The following is a 23,566-nucleotide window of genomic DNA, read 5'->3' on the forward strand; positions in this document are numbered from 1 at the left end:
CTTTCAGTTGTAGCTGAGTATATTAATTGTTGTACCCCCAGGGACTTCAGTAAAATGACAGGGTCATGCTTAATGGAAGGTCTGTGAAGTTTCTGTCCTGCCTGTGCCAGCACCATGTCTTCTTGGGCCTCTAGACGGCCACAGGTGTGTCCACGTGGCTGCGGCCTGTGGGATGGGAGGCCCACCCTAGAGCCCTGGAATCCCCTTTCAGTCAATCCTCTTGAACTGGGGGTGGTTTATAAAGAGATGCGGTAGACACAGACAACTGGCTTGGTCAGCAGCTCTCCCAGGCACCTCTGGGGAGTTCCGAGAGCTCTCCCCAACCACTCACACTCCCAGTTCCTCATCAAGCCAGTCACGTTTTCATGACTCCCCAAACAAGTCTCCCACCAAATATCTCCGCACCTCCCCCACCACACGACAATGGTCTCCCCTTCTCCTTCCGACTTCACTAGTGGATACCATATTTCCTGCATCAGCTCTGAGCATTCCCGAAAGATCTCAAAAAAGCAGCCGGCTCTGCAAAAACCACTGGTTTTTGCCACAATTATGTCCTCATCCCCAGCTCCACAGAGGACTGTGCCTGTGTCTCCTTCTCCTTCCTCCTGGTGCAGACATCAGGCCCTGAACCCAAAGAGGGCGTGGTGAATGAGGTGCCAACTGGATTCCGGAGGGAAGGGCTGCACTGGGTAGGGAGCAATGAGAACAGGCTCTGTCTACAGGGCTGGCGTCTGGGGCCCACTCTCCCCTCAGATCCTCCATTGTACATCTTCTCAGGCATTTTGCAGGCATTTTTCTGTTCTCTCCAGCCTCTGTGGAGCCATCCCCCCCTGCTGCCTGCCTGTGCTGATAAATATGGCGGGCGAGAAACAGCAGTTCACGGCCCACAGTTCACACGGTCCCACCCGGCAAATAAAACCCTCAGGCATCAGAGGAGCCCAGCGGGCGCAGTGGGCTGGGGGCTCTGTGGGCAGCGGGGGACCTGCAGAAGGAAAATCACACCCACCCCTCGAGCCCCTGCTTGGCCCGAGGTGCGAGCTAGTGAGGACCCAGGTGCCAAGCTCTGCAGCCCGCTGCTCTCAAAGGCTCCGGCAGGCACGTTCTCCGGTGACTCAGCCGCCTCACTCCCAGGACTCTTTAATGCCTTTTATCTGCCACAAATGTTCTTGTCAGGGAGCTGGTGGGTGTTAGATGTTCAAGCAGACTCAGGAGGTGTGAGCACATACATACACCATCTTTTGAAAAGCACATTTGTCTCACTCAAAAACAAACAAAAACAACACACCTTCCTGCTTTAAAGTACTGCCCCCGGAACTAACAGCCTGCCTCTGACGTTGGAGCTCCCAGCACACTGCCTGTCCACAGACAGGGATTGTTTTCCCCAAAGGAAAGCAGAACCTTGTACCTGGATCAACAGTCCCTTGGTGGCAGACATGCTGGCGGCAGGAGGAAAGCTAGGACAAGCAGACAGACATTAGGATGGAACCACAAATGTGCTTGGATGTGCTCAGATCCTGGCAGTGCTGCCATCCCTGGGCACTGGGCGGGCAGTGGGGGAGGGAAGCCTGTGGCAGGGCCATGCGGGGTGAACGCGGCACAAGAAGAAAAAGGGAGTGAAAAACATGATGTGATTGGACAATAACAACTGATGACATAAAGTTGTTTCCTGAATTTTCTAGTCATAAAACCCTCAGTGAAGTCACCCTGATCTAAGAATCTCAGTTATTCATTTTCCTAGCTCAGAGGTGTGGCCTCCAACACAACTGGACAGACTCTACTCCACTCCACACATATTCGAAGACCAGCGAGGAAAGGCTACTCCCCATGGGAAGGCAGGGAGAGAGGCAAGAATATGAATCTGCAGAATAAGGTAACTGATGTGACGGTCATGCTGAGGAAACACAATGAGAATGAAGAGTCAGGGAGAGCTGCCTGGTGGAGGGGGCACCTGGGTCTTAGAGCATGGCTGGGCAGAGATGGAAGGAAGGGCAAGTGCTGGGGAGGGCCTCCAGGCCTCTGGAACTGCAGTGGAGGCCTAGGACTGGCAGGTGTGGGGCACATCTGATGACCATCACCTGTGCAATGGGGCTGGTCACCTCAGGTCGGGAAGAGAGGTGGTGGCCACAGTATGGAGAGGCTGGCACACCTTCCTGAGACTTCCTCTGGAGGAGAAGGGATACTAGGGGGGAGGACATCAGCACCAACTGCTGTTCAGTCAACACCGACTCCCACTGCGCTCCACAGGGTTTTCAATGGCTGATTTCTTGGAAGTAGACTGCCAGCCCTTTCTTCCAAGGTGCCTCTTAGTAGACTTGAACCTCTAACCTTTCTGACACTTAATCATCTGCACCACCCAGGGACTCCTAGGAGAAGCCAGTGAGGAAGAAAAGGATGGTCAGAAATGACAGACATTTTGAGGGCAGAGTTCATAGGCTACGGGACCGGAGAGAAGAAAGAGGCACAAAGGTGTGTCTGTTAGGGAAGGGTCATGGTGTGGTGGATTGTGGGGAGAGGTAGGGTAGAACCAGGGCAGGAGGCACAGAGAAAACATCCTGGTGCAGAAGTGTGTCTTCCCGTGTCTGGGGCCACTGGGCCCCATGGCAGCTGGCTTCTGTGCCTGCCCAGTACACCTCAGGACGAGGTGAGGGCCCATCTGATAACAGAGGCCAAAGTCCCACATGACAGACAATCCAGCATCCTCACAACGCTGTGGGGCTTAAAAACATGGTCCAAAAGTGAGCTTGAAACACAGGCATCTGTGGGAGTTGAAAATGAAATGGGGGCACAGAGAGACAATTCTAAAAGCAAAACAAAGCCAAGAGCCCTGTCAGCTTCCTGACTCAGAGCCCCAGTGTTTTACAGCCAGATGGAAGGATTGTCCCCGCAGTCCGGGGAAACTGGTTTTCTCATCACCAGGGAGAAGAATTGCTGCCTGCTGCTTGGGTCCTCTGGAAGACGCAGGGAGGGGGAGGAAAGCAGGGTCTGTCTGCAGGGAGCAGCAAGTACTTTACCGACCTTGTTTCTAGATTAATATGATGACGCTATTAATATCCTGGGTCCTCAGCAAGAAAGGCACTTTGGAAATCAGGCATGTTCACCGTCTGTTCTCTCGCCTCAGCCATGTATACCCCTCTACCCACCCCTTGCTAACTCCCAGACACGGTCCTGAGTCCATTTTAAAGCTGCAGCTCAGAGAAATCCTGTGGGGATTCAGAGGGTCACACCGGAGAGACCCTGGGCCGCGAGGCCTGGTCTTTCCTGCCACTCGCCTTGCCCCATGAAGTGAGTCTACAGAATCTCCACAGGGTGCTCTGTGCACCGTGGTGTACAACCCTCCCTGAAAGAAACCACACAGCTACGAAGGTAGGTGATCTATACAAAATAAAGGGATCAACCTTTTTACCTCAAGTTATAAATCGTACTTTAAAAAAGGGGAAAACACAAGAAATATTCCAAATATGCTATTCCTGGCACTGGTTGAGCTGTCAGTGGACTCAATCTGCTTGTCCTCTTTTCCAGAAAGTACAGCGAGGAAAAGGGATAACAGGCCACAATTTCCCTTTATATAAAGAGACTTGGTTTTCTTATACAAATGTGTACTTGTAAGAAGAATGTTTAGCCCATCTCATCAATTCCACAACAACTATAGGGTATTCTATCTTAGGCTACTGTAACTGGGTAAATACCACTTGTTTTTTAAAAAATGGAATGATTAGCTGAAAGAATGCGGAGACTCCATCCCAAGGCTACAGCTCTTCGAATATTGTTGTTTCAAAGCCTAGCAGTTTCAGGAAAATTACCCATATGTCAAAAGTGAGAATGAAGTGTCATTCAAAGAAAGAAATTACGTGTTCTATGGGTCTATTTGAAGCCTTTGTTGAAGGTTAAGATATTTAGCTTAAGCTTTGTTGACCCTTCAGGGACTTCTCTGTGTTTCTTTTGTTTACCAAAAAACATTACCAGTACTTTTTATGATTTTGAGGGAAAAGTCTAGCTGGTTTCAAAACTTGACCAAACCATGAACCAAACAAAAAAATAGAAACAGAAAAACAACACTTCACCAATGTATAAAGTACTCATCAGGTCCTAAGCAAAAGTTCACACTGAGAAACTGAACCCCATTCTGGTTTCACAGTAGATTGCCTGGTTTACAACTAGGGTTTCCTTGCGCTGCAGTTAATTCTATTTCACGTTCTGTCTCTGGAATTAGATGGTAAGAGATTTGCTGCATTAAGTGAGTCTTTCTCTTTTCCACATTCTCCAACATCCTCGGCCTGGTGTCTTTTCTACAGGCAGTGCACAGTCACTCTCTGAATGAATAAACAAATGATTCAATCAACGGCCAAGTTCGCTTACTACAGTGTTAGGAGAAACAGCTATGCCTCTCCCTTTTGTACATTCATGACCATCTTTTGGGGCCGGGGTGGGGGTGGATGAGAGGGTTTGGAAGAGATTGCTCAGGAACGATGGCAAATGCCTGGCACTTGAGCCAGTCCTGCTCTTTCCGTGCCCTTGACAGACATTAATAATCAATTACAGGATTCTTGCTGAAGCATGATTAGGTCTCAGATTTCATCTCAGATGCCAAGCCCATGCCATCAACAGTAATATATATATACGTATGTATTTATTACTGCTATGCAGAGAAGGATCTATTTACCTTCTCTGTGTTAAATCCAGATTTTAAAAGCAACACATTACTGAAAAAAAGAAAGCCGGGTTATTTCTCTTATTTTAATGTCACCTCTTTTATTTTTAAACCCTCCCTTCCTGCACTGATTTTTTTTTTTTTCTCGGCGTTCCACTTCATCCTGTTTAAATGGAACGGTGTCTGATAATCTCTCGACTTTCCTGTGGAAATCCTTTGCTTCTGCATGGTGCACACGCCCCCCTCCACATGGGACCTTACACAGGTGGCCACCACATCCCACGTCTGGCAGCGTCCCGACAGTCGGGAGCTGTGCTTCACAGTGAGATGCTGGATTGTCTCCTTGGCTCCCTCTGATAGCTTCAGTCTACACAAATTCCAGTTTGCCCTTAGAGCTCGGAGTAAAGCACCCCAGGCTTGATCCATCCTTGGCATCTCGTCCCTCTTCATTTATTCCAGGATTTGGTGGTGTCAGAGGTTCTCATCTAGACCCTGGGCCGTTGCCATGGCAACAGTCACTCCCCAGTGCTGCCTCTATCCCCGTTTCTCGGCTGGAGGTGAGCCCTCCCCAGGCAAATTGGGAGTGATTCTTATAGGGACACAGTCTGAAGCTTCCTGGGCTGTTTCCCTCAGGTATGGAAGTTGCCAGTGCATGAGGAAGATGAAAATGTAGGAGCTGTCAGGCCCCTTATGAGTGATGAGTAAATACGAATGAATAATAACAAGACCCTGTCCCTGCCCTCAAGAGGTCTATCATCTCCTGGGACATATGAGGCATGCCCACGCAGCAAGACGACACAACTAAAGCATTAACTTGGCCACCTTGATCACAAAAGCATGAGAGGGTGTCCTCCTTCCCCTCTCATGGGGGCAAGGTGGAGAGTGAAGGCCTAAGGCTTCCTTGGCCTCTGGAGAAAGTTTGGAGATCTTTTTGATTGTTTACATTTTCAGAACCAAGAAGGAAAGAGCTAGATGGGACAGGGAGGTACTCTAAGGCTTGAACAAGCTAAGTGGTGCTGGGAGGAGGACTCTGTAACTGGAGGCGGCATGGGTTCTGTCCCCTAGTGCTGACAGAGGAGCCCTGGGGAGTGGCGACTGAACTCTAGGGGCTGTTTCTATGGGAACTACAGGGCTGGTCTGGGGACTTGGCCAGGTGTGGAGGGAGAGGACGGCAGTGGTGGATGCTATGTGCATCTTTGGACTGCCAGCTCAAGATGGTATGTATCACAGCAGTGACCATAACCAGCCCCTCCTGAAACTGTCTGGCCTGCTCTCCAGGACTCCGAGGACTCAGTCAAGGGAGAACCCTTCCCCAATGACCTACGCAGGGGCACAAAGTGAAACTTTTGTTTTTCTAATTGGCCATTCATGATCTTTTGTGGGCCCTCTCATTGAAAAAAAAAGGCCCTCTTTATTATATTATTTAATAATAAACAAACACCCATGTGTTTAATTTAGAAAAACATAATGGATTTCGCACACACAAGCATCACAGAGCAAACGTGAGCTTGGTCCAAGAAAGTGAACAACAAACGAACAGGGCTCTGAGGTTTTACTGCAAGTGAGGTTGAGAGGGGAAGGCGGTGGTGGGGCTAGAATGCCCCAGTCGGGCATGTTAGGGGAGGCAGGCTTCTGTGCGAAGACAAGTTCGGGCCTCTTGGTTTTCAGACACCCTACTTCTGGCCTAGGTTCTCTCAGTAATGACTTCTTATTTCATGTGTGTTTTTTGCTCACAGAACAGTACTGATTTATTGATTAAAACGAATTGAAGTATTCTTATAAGTACAAGTCCTGATATTAAAATACAGGGCTGGGGGGAGGTGGCTGCCATTCTTGAATACCTAGTATGTGCCAAGCATTGCCAGGTGCCTTATATTCATTCTAATTGCCAGGATCCTGGGCAGAGGTACTACTGCCCCGTTTGACAGATAAGGAAATGGGCTCAAAGATGTTAAAAAAAAAAAAAAAAACTTGCCCCCGAGGGCAGTAGAACCTAGAGGCAGGCTGCAAATCCGGCTCATCTGGGCTCTGGGCTTCTCTTTTCTAGCTCACTACAGCTTCTCGGTGACTATGAGGTTGGATGTTGGTAGAAGGTCTTCGGGGCAGAGTTTCCTCATTCTGAAGCACGCCTGCCTGCGTGGAAGGGGTCTATGAATCAGAAGGGCCTTTGGAATCCATGCCCTGCAATCAATCCTGATTTCTGCTCCCACTCTCTGTAACAGAGACTTGACCTCTTGGAAGGGGTTTCTCATCAGTACGGCAGGAAGAAGAAAACTCACCTCTAGAGCTGCCAGGAGGAGGAAGAGCCTCAGGCTAGGCTATGGAACATAATAAATACTTATAAAGAAAAGGCTGCTGGAATTAGGAATATTTTTATCTATGTGATTAAAATAAGCCTATAATAACCGCTGCCTTTTTATAATTTGGAGTCCCTGGGAGGTGCACATGGTTAATGTGCTCACAGCTAACTGAAAGGTTTGAGGCTGAAATCCATTTAGAGATGCTTTGGAAGAAAGGCCTGGTGATCTACTTCTGAAAAACCAGCCATGGAAAACCCTACAGTTCTAATCTGACACACAATGGGGTCACCATGAATTGGACTGACTTGATGGCAACTGTTTTTCTTATTAATTTAGGATCCTTTCTGTGTCACAAGTGAAATTGTATTTATTTCCTTTTTAGAAATGTAGAGATTACATGAAATAATACTGTTGCTGGCTCCACTGCAGGGGTGCATCTGTGTGTGGAGGGGGTATACGGCTGTGGTCAAGCAGCTGCCCACAGGAGTGAGGGTGAAGACCCTAAGAGCCCCAGGAAGGGTGGTGACCCAAGCCTTGCCCTGGCTGTAGTCCTTTACAGGAGGACTGGGCCCCAGAAGCTGCCCACATCTGTGTTCTACTAGACACTCAGGAAGTGTACTGGCTACCCAAGAGGGAAAACCCCCCAAAGCCAAACCCATCACTGTCGAGTTGATTCTGACTCATACTGACCCTACAGAACAGAGCAGAACTGCCCCATAGGGTTTCCAAGGAGCAGCTGGTGGATTCGAACTGCAGGCCTTTTGGTTACCAGACAAGCTCTTAACCACTGCACCACCAGGGCTCCCCTAAGACAGAAATCACCCTTAAAAGGGGAGGGTTGGGAAGGGACAGTCAGTGAGGCTGGTGGGAGAGCTCTGGTGCTAAAAGGTCTTTCCTGCAACAAGGAGCTGTGGGCTGATGGCACCATCTGGGGACGGAGAGAGGACCAGACCAGCCCTGGGGTAACCATGGGGTTTTCCTTGGCAGGAGTACAATTTCCCACTGTCTGAGCTGGGTGCAGAAAGTGAGGACCCAAGGGTAGGTCTTAAGGAGGGGGAGGTTTGCCCCTCCAGAGGCTGGTCACCTCTCCAGATGAGGAAAAAAGACATGCCTGACCCCTTGGGAGGACAGGTGCTAGGAAGGGGGGCTCTGGGGTGCTGCCTGTGGAGGCACTGGACCTGCATCCAGCGTCCACTTTTCTGTCTCAGTTACAAGTCACTTCTTTTAAACAACTGCCCCGCTGACCTGGGTTTTAGAGTGGCAGGCTGGTCTCCACTGTGCCAGGGAATGGGGTCTGTGTAATGCTAGACCAGTCAGCCTCTGTCCTCCCTGCTGGCCCCTGAGCGGCAGTGGCATCACTGCCGGGGAGGCTGGTGGTCCTGGCCTCGTGGGAGAGGAGCCAGCAACAGGCGGGATCAGAGCGGAGAATCAGCACAAACCAGGCAGGATGAGTCTGCAAACTGCCTGGTCAAACGGGGCAGGGGTGGCAGCAGAGGGAAGGTGTTTTCCCCATGGCGGACGAGGCTGGCATGGAGGTTGCTCTGTACAATTTTGTAGTCTGTCTGGAGCACTTGGGCATGGAGAAGCCCTTCCTTGCTGGGCACACACTGCTCTGGGTGCGGGAATGGAGGCTGGAGGGGTGGCTTCTGGGAGCCCACCCTAAACTGGGAGCTCTCACTGGGCCCCAATCACCCTAAACCACAAATGCAAAAGTTTTAGCCTAAAAGCATTTAATCACAGACTAAACTCGTTAGGATAAACAGATGTCTCCAGTTTCTCCCTCCCTGGGTGTTCTGTGGTCACCATTTCCCCTGCTCTCCAGGGCATTAGGAACTCACTGATAAATTAACCCCGAGGGTTCCCATCAGTGGGGTTCTGGGGAAGGGGAGGCCACTGTGTCCCCGTGCGGGCTTTCTCTAGTCCCTGCCCCTCCTCTCTCCATCCCTGCAACCTCTTCTTGTACCAGTGCAGGGAACCCAAGACACTCGACTTCTCCCAACCTCAACATGGCCTGGCACCCCCCAAACCTGATGGTTCCCCTTCCTCCTTAGTCCCCAAAGCAAAAAAAAAAAAAAAAAAAAAAAAATCACCTGATGAGGGATTTTAAATGCGTTATCAGTAGGGTCCGGTTTGCATGTTCTCGATTTCTTTGAAACTCAGAAAACACAAGATCTTTACCCTAAAAAACTAAATCCAACCCAACCAAACCCTAATTTTAATTTGGATTACACTTCTGTTGGCTTCTTTGTAAAGCAAGGCTAGGGATCTGCCAGGCAAGTCTAGAAGATACAGTTTTAAAACTGACTTTAGACCTCACACTGCAGAGGTTTATTAACACAAATGTATGGAAGTGAACCTAAAGCTCAGGACTAAGGCAGCATCTACAGCTGCAGGATGCGTGAGCTCCTCGGCATCTCAGACAGTGGGGGGTCTGTTGGGGAAAGCTCTATCAGACTCCGACTAGGGCCTCCTGGGGATTGTCCTTTGTGCCAGTGACAGGGCAGATGTGCTGACTGGCGAGAGTGGGGGGAGCAGCCCCGTCAGTACTGGAGATGTCTGAGGACGTCTTAATGACTGATTCAGAGCCGGCTGTGGCTCAATGGAAAGCTCTTTGTGATGGTCCCATCCCCTGGAGCAGGGATAGAAGGACCAGGGATGAAGGACCCATTTCAACCCAACAAAAACGTATTGAGGTCCCACCAGGTGCAAGGCGCCTAGAAAGGGACAGACGAGAGTCAGTGGTGTCAGGGCTGCAGCTCAACAGGGCCTGAGTCAGCCGAGGCCCTGGCATCACGCTGCTCTGAGGGAACAGTGGGCTTCTTTGCACACCATTGTCCCTGTGGGTCGAACTCTGGGCACTCCTGGGTCGGAAGAACTGTGGACTTTGAGAGTTACTGAGGAACAGATGGACATACTTTTACTTTCTGCTCAGGATGGCCTGTTGTGCACCATCTTACGGTGACTGGACGTGGTTGCCACAGAAATATACCGGACCCCAAAGGGTGACAACGTCTCCCCCAAATGCTCTCTTCTCTTCCATATTGGGCTTCTGAGTTCCTGGGGCTCTGGTCATGTCTGCCTACCACCATCCACAGAGTACACCCATGCAACCTCCTTTTATCATCAACCCTTGTATTTTCACAAGTTAATCTCGCTGGTGTAACGATATGTTGATTTCAGAGTGAAACTAAAGTTGATTTTTTTGAAAATGGATTATGCATTCCAACACTTGGGAGTTAAATCATCCTTAAAACGTGAAGGCTGAAAAATGATATCTAATGAGTTTGCAGATAAAATTCCTTTAAAAGGAGGGAAAATCTTTCTTACATGAGCCAAGAGGGTCTTTATAGGATGAGGTATAAAAATACCCTTGGCAAAGAAGTAAAATAAAAATACCTACTTAGTTAACTAAAGGACCCCAAAGCTCTAGCTTAAAAAAACTAAAAAAATTGTGCAAAGGCACAAGTGAGCCAAAATCATAAATGAATAATTTTATCCCCAAATCAAATCCTCTTCTAAAATCTATTACCAGAAGATCTGTGTTTAATATCTCTAAGCCCCAGTCAAAATTTTGATGCCATCGTGTTCTAGTATAAGTAAAGAACCTAGACAGTCTCCTGGAGTTTGCTGCTGTGGGGTTCAATCTGCATTAACAATTCTTATCTCCGAAAGAGAGAGATTTGTGGGGGAAGCCTAAATTAAATGCAACAGCTCTGCCTCCAGAACAGAAATTAGTAACTCAAACGCCTGTATCTGGAAGGTACTTCACAAAACCACAGTCTTTGCACTACAGAAAATATCTTGAAATTGCAGGGTGAACAAGACTCACAGTAGAAAACTCATCTTTCATTTGGGAAAGAAGAAAATGCTTTGATCAGACACTGCTCAGAATTTGGAGGCTGGCTTCAAGTGATCTTAAGTTCTTCACTAACAAGAGCTCTCATTGAAGCATGAAACCTCCAACAGCTGGTTTCAAGGGTTGGTGGGATAAGACTTTATACTGGTAGGTTGGCTTTGGGGTGACAGATTGACAGTAGGCTATCACTCCCATGCCTGTGCCCATGGCAGACATTACTAATCAATCAGATGTAACCTCACACCTAACACCAACCCAGGCAGCCACCCATTTTGGCACACCTCAGTGAAGTCCCCCTACTGTGACAAGGAAAATTCCCCAGTTCAAACCTAGAAAGCAATTGCTTCATCTATTGTTTTTGGACCACAAGCCTTGAGCCTCTGCTAAAGGAAATGGATTACAAAAGCTTTGTGTTTAAAGGTAGCATTCGGATATCTACCCGCGGTCATAGTTAGAATTCCAAGAATGGGCTGGTATGAAGACGACCGGCTCAACGCAACTTGGTAAAAATACCAACTCAACTCAATACACTGAGCCCTTTGTTTACGGGGCTGTTCACAGAGAATTGTTCCAATTCAGAAGTATTTACAAAGGGCTGAAATGACCATTCACCAAAGGCCTCTTTCGTAGCTCTGAGCTGATTAGCAATGGAGGGCTGACCACTAGATAGGGCTGATAAAACTTGAATTATTTGCAAGCCAGAACCTTCCTGTCAAACTTCATTCCACAGATAACCCAAGAAGTCACGTAGGGTGCTACCTTTAGACGTGGCTGAAGCCTGAAATCAGAGGTGTCTATAATTACTTGTATGTTGGCCAAATCACCCCCTCAACACCCATCACAAGCCTCTATTGGTTAACAAAGGCCAAACCCAGACTGCCTAATCCCCTGCTCCTTTAATCCCAGGAATGTGATGCTTAAGGGAGGAATAGGAATACATGGCTTTTGACAATCATGCCTATACTCTGAACTGAATGGTGCATTGGAAATGTGGGTGCTGAAGACAATTTTGGACGCTGATTGCGTTGCAAAAATCCAACAAGGTTCATCCGATTCCTAAGCCCTCCTACCTGTATAGGTGGGACAGGTTTCCTGGTTTGAGATAATAAGCAGTGGAGACGGGTGACCAGAAGGGATTATCCACAACCAAATTTCTCGTGTGGTGCGGATCACGCAGTAACTTAAAACTAATAAGAGTCAGACACAGTGTTTAAATTATAAGAATAAGATTTAAAAAAAAAAAAAAAGCTTTTAAAAATAGTATTGTCAGGTCTATCCGTATACTCACATCCCTTGCATTCTGACGAGCTTGCTGGAGTGGGAGAAAAGAGGGTACTTTTGGTGACTGCCAGGGAACTGCTCATAGCTGGCAGCCTGTTTTGTCTATGCCATGGTCTTCAGTGAGTACTCACTCATCTTGTCCTGCTAATAGTGGTGGCAATTACTAAGAACTTTGGTGCTTTACTTCCGTGCCAAAGATTTTTGTTGTTGTTAGTTTTGTTGGAAACTGAGGGTAACCACGAGGAGTCCCTGGGTAGTGCAAATGGTTATGTGTTTGGCTGCTAACTGAAAGGTTGGAAGTTCGAGTCCACTCAGAGGCACCTGGTGATCTACTTCAGAAAAATCAGCCACTGACAACTCTGTGGAGCACAGTTCTACTCTGACATACAAGGGGTGGCCATGAGTTGAAGTTGACGTGATGGCAGTTGGCTACATTTGGTTAAGGATACTCATGGAAGATTTCACGTGTCAGTATTACCTAATGCCTGTGTCTAGGATGGGGGTGGACGGACGAGAATACTCTCTGAAGGAGTCAGAAGCGAAGTCTCATAAAACGTCAACCTTTAAGTCTTTTGATGGAGAACTTGTAACTGGAAGATGTGGGTCACTGCTTGGAGCAGCTGACGACAGCTCAGCATGGGGAGCCTAATGCGCCCACCTAGCTGGGAGGAGCTCCAGGTTCAGGTCCAGTCTATGCATCTTCCAAAGACTTCTTACCTCACTATGGTTTTTCTAAGGTGTTTTTAGTACTGGGAAGAGAAAGCACTCCCTGGTCTCCCTGAATCATGGCGTGTGGAGGCTGTATTTCTCGCTGCAAAGCACTGGGCGAGGTTTAGGATTTACAGTAAAAGTATAAGCACCAAAAGCAGGTTTTCCAAAGCCTGATTTTCAGAACCAGGAGCCAAACCACCAAAAATGGCCTTCAAGATCACTAACCTACCCTCATTATCCTGTTCTCCCCCTTTATGACAAAGGAAAAATATATACTGAGTGAAAAACTGGGGTTATGAAACACTGTTCAACATAATCATGATTTGGCAAACCAAAAAATGTATACACATATTTACAGAAGAAAGTATTACAGAAACACACAGCTAAATATTAATGGTGATTCCCTTTACCATCTGCCTCTGCGGTTTTTATATTATATAAGATGGTAGCACTGGTTGTGTTATATTGCCTTCTCTAGAAAGTTCTTCATTCAGTTTTGCACAGAGACTAGCTATATATATGTATGTATGTATGTACGCACGCACAATGCTACTACACCCGTAGGTTTCTGCAGGAACTAAAGCAAGTGCTATCAAGTCTGCACCAACCTAAGTGATGAAAATTACCGTACTTGATTTACACGATCAATGCTCATTTTGAAGTCTCTTAGTATTTCCATCCATTCAACTGAAAACTGACCTTCTCTATTCTAGATTAATGGCAGTAGCCTTTAACTGTGAGCACACGATCCCAATAATAAAAGAAAAGCTGTGGCCAAACCACCAACATACGCATATTTATAAATGAGCCTCTGGGTAGTGCAAACGATGAACATGCTTGGCTGTTAACTAAAACGATGGCTGTTTGAATCCACCCAGAGGCACCTAGGAAGAAAGGCCTGGTGATTTACTTCTGAAAAATCATCACTGAAAACCTATGGGGCACAATTCTACTCTGACACATATGGGGTGGCCATGAATCAGGGTCAACCCAACAGCAACTGGTACCTATCAGTTAGGTGTATGCACTGCTACACTGACATACGTGCACATTATTAAATGTCTGAGAACAGAGCTGTTCTAGTCTAATGTGTTGGAATGATCTGTATTTTCCCTGCACTATAATGGGTTAAAGTTTAAATAGCTGAGAGGGGGAAGTGGTCAACATGACATGACATAGCTGATATTAATTGGCTACCTGGGAGGGGGCTCCAGAAACCCCTGCCACTAGCCCACTCAAGATGAGGGCAGGAGAGTTTGTCAGCCAGCAAGCACCCTGCTGGAGGAGTAGGGTGGACTCAACCACTGCACCTGGCAGATCACCAGCAGGAACACATTCTTCGCTGGACTGGAAGTCCCTCCTCACAGCTAGGCTCGGGGATAGATGACTGGAGACCTCAGCAAAGCTGGCTGAGGCCCAAGGAACCTCAGAATGAAACACTTCCCTATTTTTTCAGATGGCTTACCTAAAAGACAATTCAGTAGAAGAGCTTTAGTGATTCTTCTTCTGCTCAGAAATCTAGAAATGTTATATAGACAGCTGTCAGGTTAGTAATATCGTAGATTTCCGAATGCTTTTTATAAAAATCTGTCAACTAGGAAAACAAAGAAAGTCAAAAAACACCTTGGTGTAACGCTGCATCCAAATCTGTCTTTACAACAGTCTGTAAGCAACGTGGAGAATCTGTGTGGTTTTCAATTTCTCCAAACAAGTTCTGAGGGATGTGGGAGAACTCATTCAAACCTTGGAGGGGATGGAGAGTAAGCTTTAAAACAAAACAAAACAGAAAAAAACCCAACCCCAAACTATACACTATTGTGAACCAAAAGCCAAGTCTCATAAAATGTCTGTTAACTCTGAATTCTATCTTCACCAGGAAGAGGAGGAGGCACTGCAGAGACTCTGGGATTCTTAGCACCTGGTCTACCATCCAAGTATTAGCAGAAAGCAGGAAAAAAGAATAAATGAATGAACAAACAAATGAATGAATGAACAATCACCTGATATCCTGAAGCATCTCAGTGGGGCACAGGTATAGGCATGCATGCTCCTGGAGCTTTTTTAAAAATTTTATTTTATTATATTTTTGGTGAAAAGTTTATGCAGCAAATTATGGTCCCGTTTAACAAATACTACACAAATTGTTCAGTGACATTGGTTACATTTTTCATAAAGGGTCAACATTCTCATTAATTCCATTCTGGATGCTTTGTTTCCAGTAATCTGGTTTCCCTGTCCCCTTACCCTTTCATCTTTGCTTTCGAGTAATTGTTGGCCATCTGCTCTCATGTAGATGATTTTCAAAGGTGCATAGTTACTCGTGGGCACTACTCTTTATTTTGTAAGCTCATCTATTATTTGGCTAACAGGTAACCTCAGGAGGTAGTTTTGGTTCCAGGTTTAAGGAGTAATTTAACTCAGAGCAATAGACTCAGGGAGTCCTCTAGTCTCACCCAGTCCAGTAGCCTGGACTTCTTAAGAATCTGAGGTTCTTTGTTCCACATTTTTCTCTCCTTCTATCAGGATCCATCTATCATGGCCCTAATCAGAACAGCAGCTAGTGGTAGCTGGGTAGCTGGGTTGAGTAGATGAGGCCATGGTTCGTGTAGACTGTTAGTCTCTGGGTCTTTGGTTTCCTTTTTGCCCAGGAGCTAGTTTTTTTTTTTTTTTTTTAAATACATGCTAAGAACACAGATGAAAAAAGATTCCTGCCCTCAAAGAGCTTGTAGAGCAGTGAGGAAGAAAGGGGGGCAAAGAATGTCAGTTCTAGGTGCTCCCATGAGGGTCTGAACTAGCTGTAAGAGGTCGAGGTGAAGCACTTCAACCAGGGCTTCCAATCAGTTTGTTTCTGTTCGAACCCCTGCTGAGAATTTTCTAACAAGTTCCCAGGAAGTTATACATAAGAATCACCTGGGGATCTTGTTAAAATGCAGATTCTCATTCAGTCTATCTGGGCTGGAACCGGAATGAACCGGTTTGGAGCCCCACCTTCATCTGGGCCTGGGCGGTGGTGATGGGTGAGGGGGAGTTGGCCAGCTTATGAGAGTGAGGGTGGTGGAGGGGCAACCGCAGCTCAGGAAGCAGCTTGTGGGGCACAGAGCAGAGTGTGACTGGGGAAGGGTGACAAGTGCAAAATGCTTAGTGACAAGTTAAAAATGCTCTGGCCTGGAGGAGCAGGCTGACTGCCTGGGAAGCCCCTTGCAGGCCAAGCCATTTTCACTTTATCAGGCAGGTGACGAGAAAACAGAAGTTGATTTTAAGTAGGACACAGACTTCTTCTTCTGTATGTTTTTTAAGATTAAAAAAAAAACACAAAAAACAAAACTCTAACAATGTGAAAATAGGGAACATCCAAAAATAATTTACCAGCTAAGATATGTTAAAAAATCATCTTAGTTCTCGATTAAGATTCCAAATTCCAAGTCTTTAATAAGAGGGCAGAGTCACTTTCTGACTGATTAGGAAGGGGTCTGCTCCATAAAGCACTGTTTGGCGCAAGCAACTGGTACATGAGGCCCACTTCCTGGTGTTTATGGGGTTGAGCACAATGAGCTTAAGATTTAAGAAGCAACAAGTTGAAGAGGCTCTGCTTTTTGTAAGTGTTGTAACTGAACCCCACCATGAGAAACTATGGCTGCCTAGAAGTGTGTGCTGCAGAATGTATCAGTGGAAATGAATGAATGCGAATATTGACCGAGATTTCTCAAGAAGGATGCATGATAACGGGACAAGTCTTGCAATGTTAAAATCAGGAAAATAATAAAGAGAACCATGTACCTCCATGATATACCATAAAAATGCCTTCTCTGGTTGCTTCTGTCCCTAACCAACAGAGTTCCTCAGAGGAGAGTCTGTTTGGTACAGAAATGCCTCAGCCTGTGAGTTGGAATGAACTGCCATCTGCTTTGGTGACACCAAGAGAGGACATTTGTTTTGGCTGTTGGGCAGGTGAGGTTCACAGGTGGGGCCTAACTGGAATTCCCTACATGCTCTAGTCTCTGAAGAGGAGGACATCATGTGAGAGAGGCAAGGAGGTAGGGACTGCCCTTGGCAAAGAAACCAGAGATCATCTGACCTAGATCATTTAATGTGCTGTGGGCACAAGGCTAAGGAGGAGGGAAGGGGGCAGCTGGGCTCTTCTCTCCACTGCCCCCATCTGGGTACTCAGGAGCATTGGCGTTGGCTTCCCAGCCTGGGGAAGTTCCCTTCCCACCACCCCCAACATGCCACAAGTCTGACTTTCATAACCTGCATGTTGCCTGTCTAGACGTTAATGAGGAAGACGCCACGTGGATTTTTATAATCATCACACACCAAGAGGTTTCTTCCAGAATCTGAAACCATGAGAGGCCAACTGATGAAAGTCTGTTGCTGAAAGAAAACCAAGGTGGGCATATCAGGTGTCACAAGTTGACTCTTTTTTCTGTTTATGAAACCAAAACCTCTTTGGGTTGCCCAACCCCTTCGGTCAGGAGAATCAAAGTTTATACTGATGCCATTAAATGACAGACGCGTGGTAGCACTTGTGGAGTGTGTGGTGCCTCTTTCTACAAACGGCTGTGAAGACAACTCGACAAGGTGAGAACAATCATGGCACCCCCATATGGGATACCTCACAGCCTTTGTTCACCAAAGGAGCACCCCTGGCACCATCAGGGGAGGGTGGGGATGGACACAGTCCACCAGAATTCCTCATCCCCTCTTGACTACATCTCAGGACCTGCCCTCCTCCACACCAAAGGTTCTGGGGCTGACCTGCAACTGCACAAGGCCCTACTTCCTCTGTATGTCTTTGATCACTAACACAGTCATTGTTATTACTGTGATTGTGTTCATAATAAAAAGTGCTCTTTGAGCAAGCAGTGCTGATCTGAATGAGCAGAGGTCACGGGGCTGAGAACAACCTGCTTCTTTCCCTTCTTGGTTGACATATCTGGCTTTCTTCAACTTTTCCAGCTTTCTTCAACTTTTCCGGCTTTCTTCAACTTTTGCTTGTGATATGGATAAATGACTTGCTGCTTTGACATAGAACGCTGGCCCTGAAGTTAGGCTTTGCTTTTGGGGCTCCTTTGAAAAGAAATAAAGTCTAATCTACCTCCAGAACAAGAAGCTCCAGTCTGTACCCTATAAGGGGCAACTCAGAGCAGGGAGGGAGGGTTGCAGTGGGCAGTGGTTTTGCCTCCTACTGGGGAATCCAAGATGGGAGAAAGAAAAGATCCAGTACTATCCTCAGCAGTGAAGCAAATGTGCCCCAGAGAGGTGGACTCAAGTCACAGAGATGGCCTCCTCCAGTGATCACCAGGTAGGAACAACAGGTAGGAGGCAGGGATAGAAGGGAGGGGTAGGAGGGGCGTGGGAGGGGAGATAGAAGGGAGGAGAAGGGGAGACTTGAACTTCTGGTGAGTTAAGGTCAGACCATGGTTCTCCAGTCCTGGCCACAACAGTAGCACAAAGTACCACAACTGAAAAGCCTCTTACAAAGAATTGTGCAGCTGTTTCATTTTACAGATAAGCAAGCTGCCTTTCTTCTTAGAAGCTCAGTTTCCCTAATATGACACCACAAACAGGCGACTGGGGAGGAGCAGCAGGGACAAGAATCTTGGGGGTCCTGCTTGTTGAGTACTTCTTATTACCAACCCACCAAGCTGCTTCCAGATAAGGATAATCACTTTTTTTTCCACCTCCTAGCTCAGAGATTGCCTTTAAAATAGATTCAAATCTTATGCAGTCAAAAAGCTTCATGACAAGAACTCTTATTTTGGCAAGAGATATGAATAGACAGTTCATAGAAGAGAACATTCAAATGGCCAATCAACACAAGGAAAGATGCCCAACCTTAGGGGTTGCCAGGGAAACGCAAATCACAGTAACAATGAGCTATCGCTTATCACTCTTTTTAATTTTTACCAATCTGATGGTGAGAAATTCTACTGCTGGTGGGTCAGGCTCAACATCACTGGTGGAAATGTAAATTAATACAATCTTTTCAGAAAGCAATCTGACAATACAGACTTCAATTGAGAGTACACATTTCCTTGCACTCAAATCTCACTCTTGGCAATCTTTTCTTTGGTAGACACTGTTGGGTTGGCTTCCTCCTCAGCACTGACTTGCTCCTTCCTCTTTCTAATGGAACCCTAGTTCTCCTCGGGTATCCCTCATACAGCTCCCTTCAAGGGTCTAGTTGGTCTAAGAAAAATCTCACTTCCCTTGCCTGTGATTGGCCCAGGACTGGACCTGGAACCTACTCTGGACCAGTGGGACTGAAGCGAAAGTTCTCTAGGAGGTTCTGGGAAAGACAGTTCCTCATTCTTATGAGAAACATTGGAAGCCTCTTTCTTCCCTTAGCTCTGTACCCATCGTGCTTTCAGTTGGAGAATGAAGCACAATTATGGAGAGCAGCGTCCTGCTTGATCCCCACTGCACACCACTCTACCACTGACCTTTCTTGCCAACGAACCCGTTTTGCTGGGTTTCTTTGTTATTTATCAAGCAGTATTTTAAACAAAGAGAAAAGTACAGACATTAAGGGAGAAAACATCCAAGTGCCCACAAGTCAGATTTCACAAATGTTAACCTTTTGCCATATGCTTCAGTTCTGTGTGTTAAATCAAACTTGACAGACACATTTGAAGCTCCCTTTGTAGGTTTTTTTGACCATTCTTTCCCTCTCGTTCCAAATGCAATCACTACCCTGAAGTTGGCAGCTTTCCTTCCCAATCTCCTTTTAATACTTTTGTTATATATCTATTACAATGAGCCATATAAATTGGCCAACTGGCCAATATTATCCACTTTTTACCTGTAACAGTAATTTTGTATAGTTTTACCTAATACAATATTTATATGTGTATATACATTTGTGTGTGTGTATACATTTTTTTTATACATGTACACAAATTTTTTTCATAAATGGTATCATTGTACGTGTAATTTAGCAACTATAGACTCCCTGGGTGGTGCAAACGGTTACCGTGCTTGGTTACTAACTGCAGAGGCACGTCAGAAGAAAGGCCTGGTGATCTGCTTCTGAAAAATCAGCCACTGAAAACCCTATGGAGCACAGTTCTATACACATGGGGTGGTCATGAGTCAGGACTGACTCAACGGCAACTGGTTTATATGAAAAAACAGCCGTCCCAGCACCGTATATTGACTTGGACCCCTTTTCTTCCAGATTTCAACATCACCTCTGCAATATAACTCTGATATATGGAGGCCAAAGGGAAGACGAGAGAACCCAAATACAACATGTCGATCTCTGCAAATACCTTGTTAACTTATTGACTGTATCTTTATGAAAAAGCTTACAGCAAAATGCCACCTTCTCTATCCCTTGGCCCTTTACTCTCCCATATGCATTTCAGGATCAGCTTATTAAATTCTGTAGACAACATTATCAGAGCTTTTATTGAAATTATACTTAGTTATTGTATTCATCTGCCAACTGAGAGTACTGGTTTATCTCTCCATTTAGATATTCTTTCTTCTCCTCCAATGAAATTTTAAAATTACCTCCATACGTATCTCACGCTGTATAAAAATCAGATTTATTTTGGGGTTTCTTTGTTTCTGCAGTTAATGTTAATAGAATTTTTAAAATTTCATTTTTCTACTTAGAAGCTGCAAGTGCTTGGGAATGCCATTGAACTTGTATCCAGCAAACTTTCTGAAATTGCTTAATTGTTTAATAGCGCATATTATCTTGGATTTTTTAAGGTGACTACCATATGGGTTTCAAAAAATGATAAATTTCTTCCTCTTTCAATTCTCACACCTCTTTATTTCTTTTCCTTCCCGTAACTTCAGTGGCTAGGACTGCCTGTACCCGATGTTGGAGAAGTGGTGGAACCGGGCTTCTTTATTTCTACATGTCACGTTTTATCATTAGGCAGAATGGATGTTTACTGCAGGTGCTGGGGATGCCCTTGATTGTGCCCTCTATTCACATTTTTGAGAAAACCCAGAATGCATGTACATTTTTTATTAAAAGCTTTTTATCCATTTATTGGGATGATTATGCACTTTGTCTCCTTTATCTGTAGTGGTGGTCAGCTCCACTCAGTTTCTAGTGCGAGGCTACCTATCCCTCCATTTCCTCATCATGGCACAATCTTCACGAATACAGTGCTGGATTCATTTTGATTCATTTTAACTATATTTTATTCAGGATTTTTTATCTCACTGTTTAACTATTTACGAAGCCCTTACTTTAAAGCCGGTTTGAGTTGGATCTTCTCTTTCACTTGCAGCAGAAAGGATTCTAACTAGCACAAGCCTGTTGAAACAAAGGCAACTTCTAGAATATGTGGGCTCATGTGTGGCTGCCACCGCAAGGTTTGCTTTGGTGATAAAATGGGAAATGAAGGGAACGCCCTCAAAGACAGCATGCTGAATACACTGTGGTACCTCCACACCACAGACTAGATTGTTATTGTTAGCTGCCAGTGAGTTGGCCCCCGACTCATGTCGACTCCACGCACAACAGGATCCGACAGTTGGGAACCGTGGGGTTTTCACTGGCTGATTTTCCGAAGTAGATCGTCAGACCTTTCTTCCTGGTTCACGTTAAGTTTGGAAGCTCCACCTAAAGCCTGTTCAGTTTATCACAACAACACACAAGCCTCCACCGACAGACGAATGGTGGCTGTGCACGAGGTGCACTGGCCGGGAATTGAACCTGGGTGTCTCATATGGAAGGCAAAGATTCTACCACTGAGCCACAGGTTAGATTAGACTGTAGCTAACCCTGATTCATCCTTTTTTCAGTGGCTGCAGAGTCCGGATTGACACCACCATACCCCCAGATCCCTTATTCCAGCAGCCTGTTCAACAAACAAGAAATGCTGAAGTTCTGTCCACTTCTCAGAGAGGCCACAAAACAAATGGGGAAAAACCACGAGGCTGGTTTCTCACCACCTCCAAGCCCCAGGCAGAAAAAGAAAACAGATGTCCTTCAGGGACTGTTTTGCTCCTGGCATCCTCTCCTTGCCTTTACAGCAAATGAACAGAGGAGCCAGAAGAAGAAAAATGTAAAAGAACGTTATTTTTTTTTTCTTCTGCACCAGAAGAAAATGACTTCTCCTAAGAAAAGGACATCACAGGTAATGTAATCCAGGTGAGAGAAGACTACTGCTGGGAGTGAAGCCATGATGCGGCCAAGTAGGTTTTTGTGGATTACCCCAGGAACGTCCATCCACCACTGTCAGGAACTGAATTGTGTCCCCCCAAAACACGTGTATCGATTTGGCTAGGCCATGATTCCCAGTATTGTGTGATTGTTCACTATTTTGTCACCTGATGTGATTTTCCTTTGTGTTGTAAATCCTACCTCTATGATGTTAATGAGATGGGATAGGCAGCAGTTACCTGAACGAGGCAGGGCTCAATCTACAAGATTGGATTGTGTCTTGAGCCAATCTCTTTTGAGATATAAAACAGAGAAATGAGCAGAAAGACAGGGGGACCTCAAACCACCAAGACAGCAATGCCAGGAGCACAGCGCATCCTTTGAACCAGAGGTTCCGGTACTGAGATGCTTCCAGACCAAGGGAAGATTGATGACAAGGACCTTCCTCCAGAGTTGACAGAGAGAGAAAGACATCCCCTGGAGCTGATGCCCTAAATTTGGACTTGTAGCCTACTAGAGTGTGAGAAAATAAACTTCTCTTTGTTAAAGCCATCCACTTGTGGTATTTCTGTTACAGTAGCACTAGATGACTAAGACAATCACCTTTTCTAAGGATTCTCTTTGTAAGGAAAACTGTTACTCAGCAAACATTTGCTAGCACCTGCTCTGTGCCAGACTCTTGGCTAAACACTGGGGATCTGGTGACCCCTACCTTCCAGGAGTATAATGAGAGATTCCAACATTTAAACCAGATTTTGTCCTGGTAGCACAAAGGTTAAGCACTCAGCTGCTAACCAAGAGGTCAGCAGCTTGAATCTACCCACCCAGTAGCTCCTTAAAAGACCTGGCGACCTGCTCCCATAAAGATTACAGCCAAGAAACTCTGTGGGGCAGTTCTACTTTGTCACATGGGGTCACTAGGAGCCCAAATCAACTTGATGGCACACAACAACAACAACAGAAAAATGCATATGGAAAAACACAGAGGAAAAAGGAGAAAGCTTATTTCTAAATAAGATAAAACAATATGAATTTCACAGAGCAACATGGTTTAAGTCTTCTGCCAAGAACATTAGCATAGAAGCCTAATATTGTGGAAGGTATCAGGGAGAAAGAAAGAAGGAATAAAAGCAGGCTGTAGAAAAATGAAGGGTCAGCAATGGTCAGGAAGAGAGGGAGAAAAGCAATAGTTATCATCCATTGTGATGGGAACCATGATTACAAATGCTTTAGGTCCATTAAGTTCCTAATTCTCACCACCTTCTAAGGTCATATCGTTATCATCATCCCCATTAGCTCCCAGAGAAGACAAGAGGCACAGGGACTCAGTGGCCGGCCAGAGCCCAGCCTCTCAACTCTCCGTTCTACTGCCCCAGAAAGGACCAAAGAACCCTGAGAATGCGACATCCTCCTGGGCACACGTGGCCGTTAGGTCGGAAGGACAGGGCTGGTGCAGAAGGAGAAACACAAAGGAATGTCCAGGCATGCTGGGGACCTGGGCAAGTTCATGATCTGCTACATGTTTAAACCGAGGCTTTACATACTGCTTAGCTTTACCTTAGCGGCAAGGTTCCTGGCTGCATGGAGGGGATTTTAGGGAGGGTGTTGGCAGAGGGGCTCAGCATCAGCTCCAGGACCCA

General features: G+C 46.1%; 2 long non-coding RNA genes across 7 annotated transcripts in view; one reads left to right on the forward strand and one right to left on the reverse strand.

The window, feature by feature from the left end:
* LOC111750595 (uncharacterized) overlaps positions 1 to 23,566 on the reverse strand; it is a 140,901-nt gene that overhangs the window by 71,554 nt on the left and 45,781 nt on the right. The gene's annotated exons all lie outside the window — the stretch shown is intronic.
* Positions 189 to 22,669, forward strand: LOC111750594 (uncharacterized). 4 transcript variants are annotated; one of them, XR_010319022.1, is made up of 6 exons: positions 189 to 1,870; positions 14,673 to 14,828; positions 16,630 to 16,744; positions 17,064 to 17,374; positions 17,753 to 18,098; positions 19,974 to 22,669. It is a non-coding gene; the product is annotated as an uncharacterized LOC111750594 (long non-coding RNA). The 4 variants fall into 4 exon arrangements; XR_010319023.1 differs by having other exon boundaries at positions 17,064 to 17,183; positions 17,306 to 18,098; XR_010319021.1 differs by having other exon boundaries at positions 17,064 to 18,098.

This window comes from Loxodonta africana, chromosome 22, assembly GCF_030014295.1.
Source record: "Loxodonta africana isolate mLoxAfr1 chromosome 22, mLoxAfr1.hap2, whole genome shotgun sequence".
NCBI classification, from domain to species: Eukaryota; Metazoa; Chordata; class Mammalia; order Proboscidea; family Elephantidae; genus Loxodonta; species Loxodonta africana.